This window comes from Lithobates pipiens, unplaced genomic scaffold (genome assembly GCF_037356315.1).
Source record: "Lithobates pipiens isolate NorthernLeopardFrog02 unplaced genomic scaffold, aLitPip1_a1.2 Scaffold_22, whole genome shotgun sequence".
Classification (NCBI taxonomy): domain Eukaryota; kingdom Metazoa; phylum Chordata; class Amphibia; order Anura; family Ranidae; genus Lithobates; species Lithobates pipiens.
Window position 1 is genome coordinate 193364493 of NW_027507784.1, and position 14811 is coordinate 193379303.

The window sequence follows — 14811 nt, forward strand, 5'->3', positions numbered from 1 at the left end:
AAACTGAGCCAAAGATGCACAGGACTCTTCTGCAGTGTGGCCTGCAGCAGCCCCAGAGATATGTGACCCAGCCCCATTGAGAACTGGTCACAGTCTCCCGTCATGCAAATTGGTTGCGGGGAAACCCACACCCAATTCGCATAATTGTTAACCCAGCCTAAATTATATGCAAATCCTAACTGTGTAAAGCAACCTATTTAGTTTAACTGCTTGCCAACCTGCTAACAATAGATATACTGCAAATGGGTGGCACAGCTAGGCCCCGCAATGTACGGATACGTCACTGTGCATGTCCTAGTTTGACAGTGTGCATGGGCACACCCCTTGCTTCTCTTACCCCTTTGCTTCCCTTTACTGTGATTCAACACCGTACAAGTTTGTCAGTAATTTTTAGCTTGTAATTTTGGCTGAAACCCACTGATTGGCTATGGCCAATCAAAGTACAGAGTTTTTTTGCTGACAAACACACAGAACGCAGTACACAGACAGAAAGCTGTCTGTTTCTTATATCAATAAGTTCAGGGAGAAAAAGCAGATAGATCTGTTAGTAAAATTTACTTGTTAGACACACAGTTAACCCCTTGGTTGCTCCTTGATTTTTAACCCCTTCCCAGCCAGTGCCATTAGTACTGTGTACAGTATGATCACTGTAGTGTCACTAGCAAAGTTAATGCCAGTTAGCGTCCCTCCCAGCAAGTGTTATCGCTAGATTCCCTTTCACACTATAGTAAGGTGACCAGATTTTTAAAATGAAATCCGGGGACATTTTTTTTACTAGTAATAGCAGCAATCAGAGATTCATAGCGGGACTGCAATATTGCGATGGACAAATCAGACACTTATGCCGCGTACACACGATCGGACTATCTGGTGGACTTAGTCCGGCGGACAAACCTCCGGACTTCAAAACGAGCGGACCTGCCCACACACGACCGGACTTTTCCGGCGGACTAGGTGCGGTGGACAAACTGCCGGACTATGGCCGGACTTTTGAAATGAACAGCCTTGTCCACACACGGAGGAAAGTCCCTTCATTTTGAATGCAACTCCAGGTAGACGGGACTAGCGAAGGAAGTCAATGTCACCGCCTTCGGCGGCGAGATTGACACCTCGCCGGCCCCGTCACCTGGTATGGATTTAAAGGGGAAGCCTTACGCAAAAAAACCGGCATGGGTGTCGTCCCCCCCCCCCCCCCCCCCCAGGTCCATATCAGACCCTTATCTGAGCACGCAGCCCGGCCGGTCAGGAAAGGGAGTGGGGACAAGTGAGCCCCCCCCGGGCCCTCAACGTGGGTGGTGCTTTGGGGAGCGGGGGCCGTGCGCCCCCCCACCCCAAAGCACCTTGTCCCTATGTTGATGAGGACAAGGGCCTCTTCCCGACAACCTTGGCTGTTGGTTGTCGAGGTCTGCGGGCGGGGGGCTTATCGGAATCCGGGAGCCCCCTTTAATAAGGGGCCCCCAGATACTGGCCCCCCACCCTTTGTGAATGAGTATGGGGTACAATGTACCCCTGCCCATTCACCTGGTGAAAAAAATTTAAATAAAACACAACACAAGGTTTTTAAATAATTTATTGGACAGCTCCGGGGGTCTTCTTCCATCTTGGGGGGTCTTCTCAAGGGACTCCTCCGCTATATTCTGCTAGCTCTTTTACTAGCGGAGGAGCCCGGCTTTCTTCTTCGCCGCCGCCGTCCGAGAGTTTTCTTCCTTCTTACGACTTCGGGGGTCTTGTCCCCCTCTTCAGTTCTTCTTGCCGGGCCTCCGCTCCTTCTTACAGCTCTTTTACTAGCGGTGGCCCAGTCTTCTGTCATCGCCACCGTTCTTCTTTCTTCTTTCTTCTTCTTCCTTGAGATGTTGACTCGACAATGTGCTGGGTCCCCGCCCCTTATGATGTCACAGTCCCAGAGGATGCTATTTTGAGGGGACAGCACATTTACACTATTGTACACTCACTACTTTACATTGTAGCAAAGTGTCATTTCTTAAGTATTGTCAAATGAAAAGATGTCAAAATAAAATATTTACAAAAATGTGAGGGGTGTACTCACTTCTGTGAGATGCTGTGTGTGTTAAAAAAAATAAAAAAAAATAAAATATATATATATATATATATATATATATATATATATATATATATATATGCTACCACAGTGATCTGTGCTGTCTTCTGGATCACATGGCTGCATAGTAACCACAGGGAATTGCTTGCTTGGCTAAGGTGCTAATCAGACAACCTTTTATGTTTTCTCAATGAATGCTGTGCTTTCCGTGATTGAATGAGGTGGAGAGGCAGGGCAGCAATGCAACAATCTTCGCCTGTCCAATCACAGAACACGTTGCATTCATTAACCTCTTGGTTCAGGCCACATATTTGGCACAGAGGGGCCGCATATTTGCATGAATTGCTGTCCATACAACCGTGCAGAGAGCGCATACTCCTGACAGTTATTGCCTTTGTGCAACTACGTTTTGCACCAGAGTGATTGCCTTTGTTGACTACCGTTTGCACCAGAGCGATTACCCTTGTGACTACAGTTCACAGAAAGTATTAGAGAGGTCACACAAATTTTTCTTGTTGGGGGTAGTGGGACACTGGTAGGATTAGAAAGACTAATCTCCCGGAGTAACCACCAGAGCACTGGCGCTAATTGTGCCATCTCAGCTGACTTGAACTACTGCTCCCAGCAAGGGTCCCTACTTGTCAGCAGGTATCTCATAGACAACAAAAAGGAGGGGCTGTAGGGGGTGAGGGGTCCCAAATACCTTTTTAGCTTGGACAAACCTGGTGTAGCCACCCACCTTCTCTGTGTACTGTATCTCCTGGGGCTCTGTATAGTCCCTGCAGCTCTGTCTCCCTTCCGCCTCTGGTATTTTATGCTACTTCTGGGGCATCTCACTCCAGCTTTCCAGAATACTTGCCAACTTGGCCCATCAAGTCTACGATTCAAAAACCAGGCACTGCTTCCACTGCCAAGAAGCATTCCTTTTGCCAGTGTTGGGCCCTTTGGAGGGGGGGGGTTGACGGTGGAGATGATATTTTCTGGCCTTAGGTTTGTCAGGGTTTAGATTGATTTGACTTGCTTTTGCATGAGGGTTGTAGGAAAAATGGTTGCCTCCTTTTTAAAGTAGTGCCTTTTGTCCAGTATAATTTCAGGCCACTCCAAAGGAATGTCTTGGCGGCGTTCTTGGTCTGTAGCCCCCTCTGTCTACAGCCCCCACGGAAGCGGGAAAGCCATCTTTCGCTCCATTGCTAGCATTATCACAGTGGGTTTGGCTTTCCTGATCATTCCTATTTGTACTTTGTTTTGGTTACATGTTTTGCCAGCAATAAACTGTTTTTTAAATCTTTAATGGATTCCATTTCCAATTGATTCCTCGCCACTTACTGGATTTGTGCTTTCCAATTTGTTGTTTTTATCATTTGATGATCTGAGTGTGGCAGCAGCGGTCCAGTGTCACTCTCATAATAACTTTGGCTCCTCCGTTTTCTGGGCTTGGCTCCCTGTTGGAATCTTCATTTTTTTGGCGGCATGGGACAAGAGGACACAAGACTTTTTCTCTGAACTAATGGATCGCCTTTTGAATCCTGGAGATGGGTAAATATTTTCTCCCTCTGTCCTGGAGGGTCTTGACAACAGCTGCCATCCTGGTGGGCTGGGAGGAGTTCTGGACTTTGTCACCACAGGAGGAGTCATTGCCCGTCAAACTCCTGGAACTGAGGGTGATTCATCATACCCTGCTACATGAATTGGAACGGCTGAAGGGCTTTTTTGTAAAGGCTCAGTTGGACAATGCCAACATAAATCACCAAGGAGGCATCAAAAGTCAGGCTGCTCAGGAGGATGAGTGGATTTCATACTGTATTTTTGGCTGTCATGTTCCCACATTGTCTGACGGCCACATTCCAGGCATGGAAAATTGTCAGGCAGATTTTCTTTGCCATCAACTGTCTGTCTGCAGGGGAGTGGACTCTTCACCCAGGTGTGTTTGAGATATTTTGCCATCCTGCCTAGGTTTGTCTCCAGGACCAGGGATCTTCAAGTGTTTGGATGTTTTTGGTACACCATGGGACCTGTTCTCCTTTATTTAAGCCATCTCCTACGTTTCTGCTTTGCAGGATTTGAATGGAAGGAATTCCAATGGTTTTGATCACTCTGGCCTGGCCCAGGAGAACGTGGGCTTTGTGAACATTAAGACGGACAACCCTTGGACTCTTCCAGATCCACTCAACCTTCTATTACAGAGTCTGATCTTCCATACACTTTTACAGTCATTGGCTGAAGCCAGTGTCTTGAAAGACAACGGAGTTTCTTAATTCAGTTGTCCCTACCTTGCCCAAAGCTAGGAAGGTGAATTTGAGGAAGATATACCACAAGCCTTGGAAATCGTATTTTACTTGATGGGAAGCTAAGAAATTTTATCCTTCCAAGTACATTGCTTCCTGGTGTTGATCTGAAAATGGCCTTGAGTGTGATCAAGGGTCAGATTTCGTTCTTTTAGGGCCCTCTTTTGGAGACTAGTTGCTTCATGTTTTGTACAAGAAGTCATGTGTAATTGTTAAAGTGGTTAAAGGAGAAGTCCCACCCTGAGCTTGTTTGGCTGGGCTTCTCCTATGGGTCACAGGAGTGCAATCCGTTTTGCACTATTGTGACCCATTTTCAGTAGTGAGCGGTCTGAACTCCGCTCTCTGCTAATGTCACAAGAATCAGTCCGAACACCGTGTCATCGGGACAATAAATTCTGGATCCGCCAGGTGCCTGGACTGATGCCTGTCTCAGCCTTTCAGCAAGCTGCTGAAAGCCTGAGATGGCTTCTCCCCTCCCCTCCACAGCTCAGCAATCCAGTGAGAACAAAGGGGCAGAACAGAGGGCTGAGAGAACCGAGCCATCGGAGGTGTCCGATCGCTCGGTTCTCAGTGTAAAGGTGCCGGGGAACAGATGCAGCATCAGTGCGATGCTGCATCCACCTAGGTAAGTATGATGGGAGGGACCCCATACTTCTCTTTTTTTCCTTTTTTTTTTTTTTTTGAGATTCCGTGGACATTGTGGGACCTTTAAAGAGGAAGTAAACTCTCCCACTCTGATGCTTCTCTTCATTTAGTCCATTATAATAAGTAATTATCGGACTATAGCCACTGTAATCCAGCCCAAATCGCATATTACTTACTGTTTAAAGAAACTTAAAAAAACTTGTTTCCAGGGGTTAGGCAGCGCCATCTTAAGTATTGTTTTCTGAGTCCACAGTGGAGTGTATTTCCGCCCTTACATTGAGCACTTCCTGTACTGTTAACCAAGCCTCCTTCTCAATCCAACGTTTCTATGGCAACCCTGCTTCCCTGTTCATAGCTGACTTGTTTTATTTCATAGTATTTACTTGTGCCAACATCTAATGTTTCCCTTTGTCAGTTTTATCAGCTTCAGCTGATAAGACTGCAGTAATGGGTAGGTTTACATTGTATGTCATGTCACATGGTGTGTAGGAAGAAGCTCTGAATGAGTCTGAAGTCTCCTGGGAGTTAAGTGTTGTGCTGTAGGAAGTCCTGATAACAGATAGATAAGACATAGAGAGTGTGCCTTAAATGAGGGGAGATCTGGGCATGCTCAGTGACTTCATTCTAAAGAACAAAAAGGATTACAACAATACTAAACAAGCAGTGTTCATTAGGGTTTTTTATGCTGATTTACATGGGACAAAGTTGTGGGGGAGGGTTTACAACCACATTAAAGCGGAGGGCCGGTTATAAAAAAAAAAAAGTCAGCAGCTGCAAACACTGCAGCTGCTGACTTAATAAACACACTCACCTGTCCAGGGCGCCCGCGATGTCGGCCGCCCGAGGCCGACCCGTCCCTCGGCTCTCGGGTCCCGGCGCCGCCATCCCTTGTAAGGGAAACAGGCAGCGGAGCCTTATGGCTTCACTGCCCGTTTCCTACTGCGCATGCGCGAGTCCCGAAGCTACTGCGCATGCGCGAGTCCCGCAGCGCTTTCTGAATGGGACGCGCTGTGTTCTGGAACACACAGTTCCCAGGACACAGCGCGACTCATTACCCAGAAGACGCCGCGACGAAGAGAGAAGACAGAAGATCTCCGCGGAGGAGGAAGAGGAAGATTAGGATAAAGTGCCTAGCAACAGGCATTTCTGGTAAGTAAAAAAAAAAAATATTTTTCATTTTTTTTTTTTTTTTTTTTAGATTTTTTGTAATTTTTAACAATTTTTTGTTTTTCAGGGTGGCCCTCCCCTTTAACTTGGTATTTCCTGTATTTTGGGAATCTCCGCTTGAACCCATCCAGGATGTTGCTTTTTAGTCCTCCTGACTTGGAATGTTATTTTTTTCTGGTTGCCATTTTCTTTCGGCTTGAGGAATTTCAGAATCTACTGCGCTTTATTGTAAGGAACTGTTACTTGTCCTCCGCCGTGGCAAGGTGGTTCTCGGGCCTCATCTGTCCTTTTTATCTAAGGTGGTTTTTTCATTCCATCGCAACTAGGACATTTATCTTGCTGTTCTTCTGTCTTAAAACTCAGACGTCAGGGAGTAAGGTTCTGCATACCTTGGATGTAGTTGGTGCTATCAGGTGTTTTCCTGAAGTCAGGCATCTGTAGCTTAAGTTTGTAAGGTTTTGACAGGTACCCATTTCCACTTCTGGCTCAGTTTGTGGCGGCAAAGTGAGCAGGAAGTTTGGGACCCTCCTCCTTCCCCACGCAGCGCAATTCACGCATACACAGTAGGAAACCAGCTTTGCAGCGGCAGTACCAAGAGCCGATTTTCAAGAATCTGCTTGGGTGAGGGCACCAGTGGATGCCTGGACAGGTAAGTACCCGAATAGTAAAAGTCAGCAGCTACTGTATTTGTAGATGCTGACTTTTTTGGGGGGGGGGGGTCCATAACTTTTTAAGTTGCAGAACACACTTTCTTTGATCGAGTATTGCAGACTGTATGATGTACCCCAAGAAAATTATTCTACAGGTAAATCCAAAAAAATCTTATTTTACAGAAAATACTTGATCATTCCTGCACTCGGGTGGGGGTTTTATATCCCTGAATGCATGCCCAAACTTGAGTACCGCTAGGAACAGCATCAACTTATCATCTATTTCAGGCTGTTGTTGAGTTTGACAAGCAGCTATTAGCGAGCTGCACATGTGCCTCCCATAAGCTTGATTCACATCTATAAATATTGCTTTTGAGCATTTTTGCGGTGCTTGACGCGTTTTTGGACACATGTTTTTACTGCAATTTTGCCACATTTGTGTGTTCATTTTTTTTTACACTGTATATAGCTAGTTGCTAAGGAGGGGGCTGGGAAGCCGGCCGCCGCATCCTTACCAACTCATGAGTCATCAGCTGTCAGCGGGCTTCCCCACTGACAGCTGACTGGTAAAAAAAAATGTAAAAAAAAATTAGCGGCTTAAAAAAAATAAAAAAAAAAGAGCTTGGGGTCCCACCCAGGTCCATAACAGGCCCTTGGGTCTAGTATGGATTCGGAGAGCAAACCCCCCCCCCCCCCCCACACCAAAATTGAAAAAAATGGTGTGGGGGCTCCCCAAAATCCATACCAGACCCTTACCTGAGCATGCAGGTCAGGAAAGGGTGGAAACGAGCGAGTGCCCCCCCCCCTCCGAACCATACCGCATGCCCTCAACATGGTTGGTGTGCCCTTGCCCAGTGGTTGTCTGGGGGGCTGCGGGGGGGCTTTTTGAAATCTGGAAGCCCCCTTCAACAAGGTGGCCACCAGATCCCAGCCCCCCCCCCCCCCCATGTGAATGGGTATCGGGTACATCGTACCCGATACCCATTTACCAGAAAAAAGTAGTATATTGTTATTTAAAATGACTCTTCTTCCGGTGTTCTTCCTCCACCGCCACTCCCACGAGGACCCTCCTCCGATGCTGTGTCCCGCTGATCTGTCCGCGCCAATACCAATAATTTCTTAGATAACTATGGGGCGTGTTAATCAGATGTAATTCGGAGGCCCCGCCCCCTCGTGACATCACCACCCGGGGTATGATGGGTCGGAGGATTTTTTTATTGTCAATGTTGGCATGGGGGGTCCCCCTCCAAATTCATACTAGGGCCTGGTATAAATACCCCCGCCCCCCGACACGGTAAAAACGCAGTACTTGCATTTTAGATGTGGGTCCATTGAAGTCTATTACATGCAAAATGCTGCATTTTGTGGGAAAAAAGTCTGAGACCCTTTCCAAAAACACAGAGGCACAAAAATGCATTCATGTGAATGTGTTCCATTGGAACCCATGTTAAAAAAAAATAAAAAATAAATTAAAAAAATAAAAAAGTCACTGCATTTTTTTGCAAAATGCATCAAACACATTAGTGTGAACTGAGCCTACTGCAGGCCATACATGGTCGAATTTTGAACAAATTTTCTTTTCAAGATCAGAAAATTCGTTTTTTTTGTGATCCGATGATGCCACCATTGATTTTCGAAATTCAGCCGACCAAGCCTTCAATTTCACCTCATGTTGTTACAGAAAATAATTTTCTTGGCCGGGAATCTTCTTTTCTCTCCATAAATGTTCTTTTCTTATTACGTTTCTCACACGATTCTCCCATCATTGATTAGAAAATCGTTAGTTTTTCCAAAAATTTCCAACATGTCCGATTCCTCAAATTTTATTTCCGCACGAAAATCGGCTTTTGCTGCAGCCCACTAATGGTGCGAAATTCATACGAAAATTCTTAGATACGATTTTCGAAAGAAAATTCTTTTGAAATTCGAACTGTGTATGGCCGGCATTACACCCAAAAAGTTGGATTTTTTTGCATGCTGTACGAGTTGAACCATCTGTGTGCATGAGCCCTAAATGAGGGAAAAATCTAAATCAAGTCATGCAAAATTAAAAAGGATCAATAGATCCTATCATTGCAAGTATTGGCCACATGCATTTACCAAAACACATGATTTGATATAGTCTACATAAGCCTGTAAACAAAAATCTCCGTGTGCATGTGCGTTTTTTTTTGTTTTTTTTCCAACAAACTGAATACAGGTTTGCTTTACAGTAATTATGAACTGCTTTAAAAACAAAAACAACGCAAGGCTCTAATCATGTATATTTTGTTTCTGTCCTTGATACCTGCAGTGGATTTTGATATACATTACAAGCATATCTGATGCTATCCCTGTTAGACTGACTTCAAGAACTTGGCTTTCTGTGATTCTATTCTTGTACTGTCACATGAACCCGCTTTGCCTGTGACATTATGAGAACAGAAGCTAACAAGAAGGCTGCTAGCCGCCACTTAGAGGAAACGTATTGTGACTGTAAGTCTGTATGTGTGTTTGCATTTCACAATTTGATGATTTACTTCTTGTCCCATTATTATGGATTGCCTCTCCTACACTTATATTGCCCTTGGATACTTGTTTAGCTCTCACCTGTCCTTCTTTGGAAAGGGAGTTGGGGATAATCCTTTGGATCCAAATATCCTTTTGTCCTTGTATCATTTTTAAGTTTTTTTAAGTGTGTTTTGAGTCTGCCTTGTAAATGACTATGCCGATTGTCACATTAATACAAAAGAATATAAGCTCCTATAAATGGGAAAGATAGTGCTTCTTGCAACCAGTTGAGTGTTGTGTAGAAATGCTTTTTTCTGGCAACTCAATGTTACACATGGTGACTCTTGTCTAATCTTCACAGAGCATTGGGTGAATTCATAAATACTTCTGAAAGCACACTTTTCCAAATCTTCTTTCGGGACAGCACCTCCTACAATTCCCAGGAAACACTGCAGAATGACTTCTTTAAAAAGGAGGATCCTCTGTAGCCTGTCCGTTCTAGTGTTCCCTCTGACATGGTGGGAGCACTGCTCCAGTGGCGTCACTAGAGTCTGTGTCACCCCCCCCCCCCCCACCAACTATAGTCCCCCCTCAGTACAGACCACTCTCCATCAATATAGACCCCCTCCCTCAGTATAAACCTCACACCTCGGTAGACACCCCCACCTCGGTGCAGATCCCCCTCTATCAGTGCAGACCCCCCCAGTGCAGACATCCCCCCCCCCCATCAGCATAGACACCCCCAATACAGACCTCAGTCAGAACAGCAGATACACACACACACACACACACACACACACACACACTGCGGTGTGTGTCCCTTGGGCTCCTCCTCCTCTGCGGATGTAAACCGAGAGGAGGGGGAGGCGGCTTTATTCTTCTCCGCTGACACAGCCTCGGTGCGAGACACGGGGCAGCGGGTGGTGTTAGCGGTGCCACAGGTGTCACCCCTGTTGTGAGTTTCTGCAAAAAGCAGTAAACGCAGAGGTGTGAACCAAGCCTTAGAACCCGTTCACACAGGGGCAACTCGGGATCCGACCTCAGGTCGCTCCAAGTCGCGCTGTTGAGAAAATCAATGTTAGTTAATGGAGCCGTGTTAATGTACACTACAGCAGTCGCTCTGACTACAAAAAAGCTTCCTGTACTACTTCAATCTGACTTCTAGGCGACTTGTACCGATTGATTTAAATGGAAGTCGCCTCCAAGTCAGATCTCCACCTATATTGAAGCGACAATGTCGCCTCTCTCACAGAATAATCAACTCTCAAGGGGGAACTTCACGCCAAATTTTAAATAAAAAACCGGCATGGGTTCCCCCTCCAGGAGCATACCAGGCCCTTAGGTCCGCTCAGCTATGTCGGGACTGGGTCTGTTAGTGGCAACAATTCCTGCGGTTTCTAGGGCAAGGGCCCATTTCAGGTGTCTCCAGCTGTTCAGGGTATCAGCCTGAGACGGAGCACAAAAATCCCTGGACAGAATTATCCACCTATCCTCAAAGACCAGAAAGTCTTTGTGGTGCTGGAGGAAAGAGGAAAACCTAGTACAGGGTCTATGGTGGTCTCCTCCAGTGTTTGTTCGCATCACTACGGATGCCAGTGCTTGGGGCTGGGGGGCCCATTGGGGGTCAAAAATAGCCCAAGGATGCCGGGGGAAAGCACAGTCCCAAAGATCGGCCAATTTGAGAGAGTTACAGGCTATCTGGGAAGCATTAAGAGCATTTGCCAGAGATCTGAGCGGCCACCACGTACACTGCTACAAGGTAGCAGTTTCATATCTAAACAAACAAGGAGGAACGAGATGCCCGTCCTTGATCAGACTAACAAGTATGATCTTGTATTTGGCCAAGAAGAACCTAGGGTCGGTCGCGGCAGTCCATCTGAAAGGGGTGGACAACCACCTGGTGTATTTTCTGAGTCGATACCAAGTGTGCGAGTCAGAATGGTCCCTGAACAAGGAAATCTTTCAGCTGATAGTGCAGAAATGGGGTCTCCCAGGGGTGGATTTGTTCGCTAGGAGAACGAACACCCAGGTTCCAGTGTACTTCTCACTAGAGAGGGAAGCAGGGGCAAAAGGGATAGACGCTTTTGCACAAAATTGGGCGTTTTCGCACTTGCTACGCCTTTCCTCCATTCAAATTGATTCTTCTGGTCCTGAAATTTCTTCAGGAACGGACCACGATAATATTGGTGGTTCCGTATTGGCCAAAGAGACCATGGTTCTCAATGATGCTAGGCCTGACAGAAGTACCTCCCCTCGTGCTGCCAGAGAGGGAAGATCTGCTGTCCTGGGGCCCAGTTCTGTTGCCAGAAATACAGACCCTGAAATTATTGGCCTGGCGTCTGAGGAGAGCCTCTTAATGTCTAAGGGGCTCTCAGACAAGGTGATAAAACACTTCTTTCCAGTAGAAAGAAGGTAACCCAAGCAAGTTTCCTGTGTTTAGATGAACATCTTTCTTTATACCATTCCTTGAATGCATCTGATGCTATCAAACCAAGATTTTGGTACTGATTTTTGGGACTTTTTTTATGCATTTATATATTTCTCTATGCACGTATGTTAATTTTGGTTTTAAGCACTTAGCACTTTTTAGTAACTTTTTTAGGTTGCGCAGGACCATTCCATATCTATAACTGTTATTGTGGTATTATGTGTAATATAATTTAGGTCCAGCTGCAATTCACTAGCACTTTATTGCATATCTACACGTATAAAATTATTGGTTAAGTGCAGTTTTTTGCTTATTCACATATGTATGCACCATGCTAAACGATTTATTATTAACCTTTTTTTTCTTCTTTATATGTAATTTAAATATATGTATTTACGCACTGGTTTATAAGAGGAATATCACCCCTCTTTTTTCCCCAATCGTCTTTCAGGACAGCCACCTTAGAGAGACACCGGCTCCTCCCCTCTGAGGAAACACCGCCTTCAATTTCAAAATTTAAGCCTCCTCCTCCCTTCGTTCCTCAGTTATGGTGTTTCCTCCGGCGGGGAGACATCGCCAAGGAACCTTAGGCTAAATTCGGTTGGTGAAACTGAAGCCACCCGAGCGGAGCCCTGGCCCCGTTCGGCTATCCGACCGTTCATCGGTCGGTCCAGGACAGTCCTATCAGCGGGGAGCTGAAGTGTTCGTACTGTCCATATACCCTAAACTCCGCTTGGGGAAAGCGGGAAGTTTATGGGGTCGTCCGTTCGTTCACCCGCGGGGGTTTCAACGGAACAAACAGTCCAGTCGGCTGGGGAAGCTGAATACTCGACTGACCTTTACACGCACTCCAATCTTCGCTTGGGGAAAGCAGGAAGTCTTTGGAGAGGTTCATCCTTGCGTTTCGCCCAGTGGGGTGCTGAACGAAGGCGTCCAGGGCCCCCCTGTGTACGCAGCCGGCTGGGAGCTGGAAGCCGGACCGGTAGGCGGGCGACGTCAGTTCCGGTGGGGGCGGACCCCTTCGTTCGATCCGCGTCTTCCGGTTCCGGACGCGGCACGTGAAAGGGAACCTAGCGTTCGGCTGGTGCGGCCTCTCTTTTCACAGTTGCACAGGTACCTGTTAGAGGCGCATTCGTACCACGCTTCCTCAACGGGAGAATGTCCGAGGCAGAGGCTTCAAAAACTCCTGGAGATAATAGCACCAGCCACTCGAAGGTAAGAGGAAACCTGGGGAGGTGTTCCCTTACTTGTATCCAGTAGCTCCACTGGTGTTCCTCCTTGGTGGTCGGGGGGAAGGGTAGTGTGTCTGGGATCCTGGTGATGGTTGATCCTAGGGGGGGCACTCCCGGTGGTCCTCTATGTAGCGCTGGTGTTGCTGTTTTTTAGGCTCATGCTGCCCCTTCCTGTATTTTGTGTCTTTCAGAAAGCCACGAGCAAGTCCCCCCATGGTTCTAAGAAGAAGTGCCCTTCGTGTAGAACGTCTATGGGAGACTCTTGGTCTAAAGCTATTTGCAAACAATGTATTGAGGATTTACTTAAGGAACAGGCAGTAGAGCAGGGTGCAGATCTGGTAGCTTCTATGAAGGAACTCTCTGGTACCTTTCAGTCCTTCCAAAACTTTTTTTCCAGTTTTCAGTGGCCCCAGCCTCCGAGCACTCCTACACCAGCGCAGCAGAGTGTACCATCCAGCCCTGTGGATGTTCCTCCTGCAAGGGGAGAGAATTCAGAGGGTCCCAGGGAGGAAGCTGAGGAGGAAATTGACAGTGTCGTTTCAGACTCCCAGGGGGAGTCTGACGCAGAGATGCTGGATGGGGAATCCAGCAGAATCTCGCGGTATAAGCTTTCCCTGGAGGATGTGGATGAGCTCTTGGGAGCGATTCATACCACTTTAGGTATTCAAGAAGAAACTAAGACATTGTCACTCCATGATCGGATGTACAAGGGCATGGGGGAACAAAAGAAGCGGGTGTTCCCAGTGCATGACGTCTTGATCGATACCATCAAGAAGGAATGGCGGGATCCCGAAAGGAAACCTTTCTTTTCTGGGGCATTAAGACGTAGGTTTCCTTTTTCGGAGGAAGAGACTCTCGTCTGGAATAAATCTCCCAGACTAGACGCTGCTTTTTCCCAGGTGTCCAGACACACTGATCTATCTTTTGAGGATATGGGGGTACTGTCTAACCCTATGGATCGAAGGATGGATTACCTTCTTAAGAAGGCCTGGGATTCGTCACAGGGAAATCTTAAGCCAGCCATGGCATCCACGGTGGTGGCCCGTAACATGGAGTATTGGCTCACCCAGATTAGCGCACACATTGAAGCAGGGACAGCAAAGGAGACTATTCTATCCTCCTTTCCCATGCTTCTTAAAGGGATAGCCTACATAGCGGACGCTTCGGCGGAATCCGTGAGGATGTCGGCAAGGTCCTTGGCCCTGACCAACTCTGCCAGGAGAGCCTTATGGTTGAAGACCTGGCCTGGAGACAATGCATCCAAACTTAAACTTTGTGGAATCCCCTTTACAGGAGATCTACTGTTTGGACCAGGCCTTGAAGCGGTGCTAGATCGCACAGCAGACAAAAGAAAGGCCTTTCCTGTTAAAAGGAAAATTGGGGAACAAGCCAAAAGAAAGACTCGTCCCCAGAAAAGGGTTGTACCACCCCGTACGGTTCAGCAGAAGAAAAGTTGGGGACTCAAAAGCAAGGGACCCGGGGGAGCAATTTTTCGCCCTCCTGAACAGCCCAAAAAATCTCAGTGACAGGGTCACGGTGGGAGGAAGATTGGGGGCCTTCCTCCCACAGTGGGAAATGATTTCCTCCAATCAGTTTGTCTTGGGGATCGTCAGAGGAGGTTACCATTTGGAGTTTTCGGAACTCCCTCCTCTGAGGTTCCTTGTCACCGAGCTGCCAAAATGCGCAGAAAAATCATCTGCCCTTCTTTCCTCTCTTCAGGAGTTGGAAGAACAGGAGGTGGTAGTACGGGTTCCAGAAGGAGAGACAAGCAGAGGCTTCTACTCTCACGTCTTCGTGATTCGCAAGCCTTCGGGAAAGTTCAGGCTCATCCTGAACCTGAAGCCCCTGAATGTCT

General features: G+C 47.0%; 1 protein-coding gene across 3 annotated transcripts in view; it reads left to right on the top strand.

The window, feature by feature from the left end:
* DHRS7B (dehydrogenase/reductase 7B) overlaps nucleotides 1–14811 on the top strand; it is a 158371-nt gene that overhangs the window by 3756 nt on the left and 139804 nt on the right. The window contains exon 1 of one of the 3 annotated variants that reach the window (XM_077448775.1): nucleotides 9195–9281. The exons of the other annotated variants lie outside the window; for them this stretch is intronic. The gene's annotated coding sequence lies outside the window, so the exon portion shown is untranslated. Of the gene's footprint in view, nucleotides 1–9194; nucleotides 9282–14811 lie in introns of those variants that run through there. 3 annotated transcript variants of the gene reach the window in all.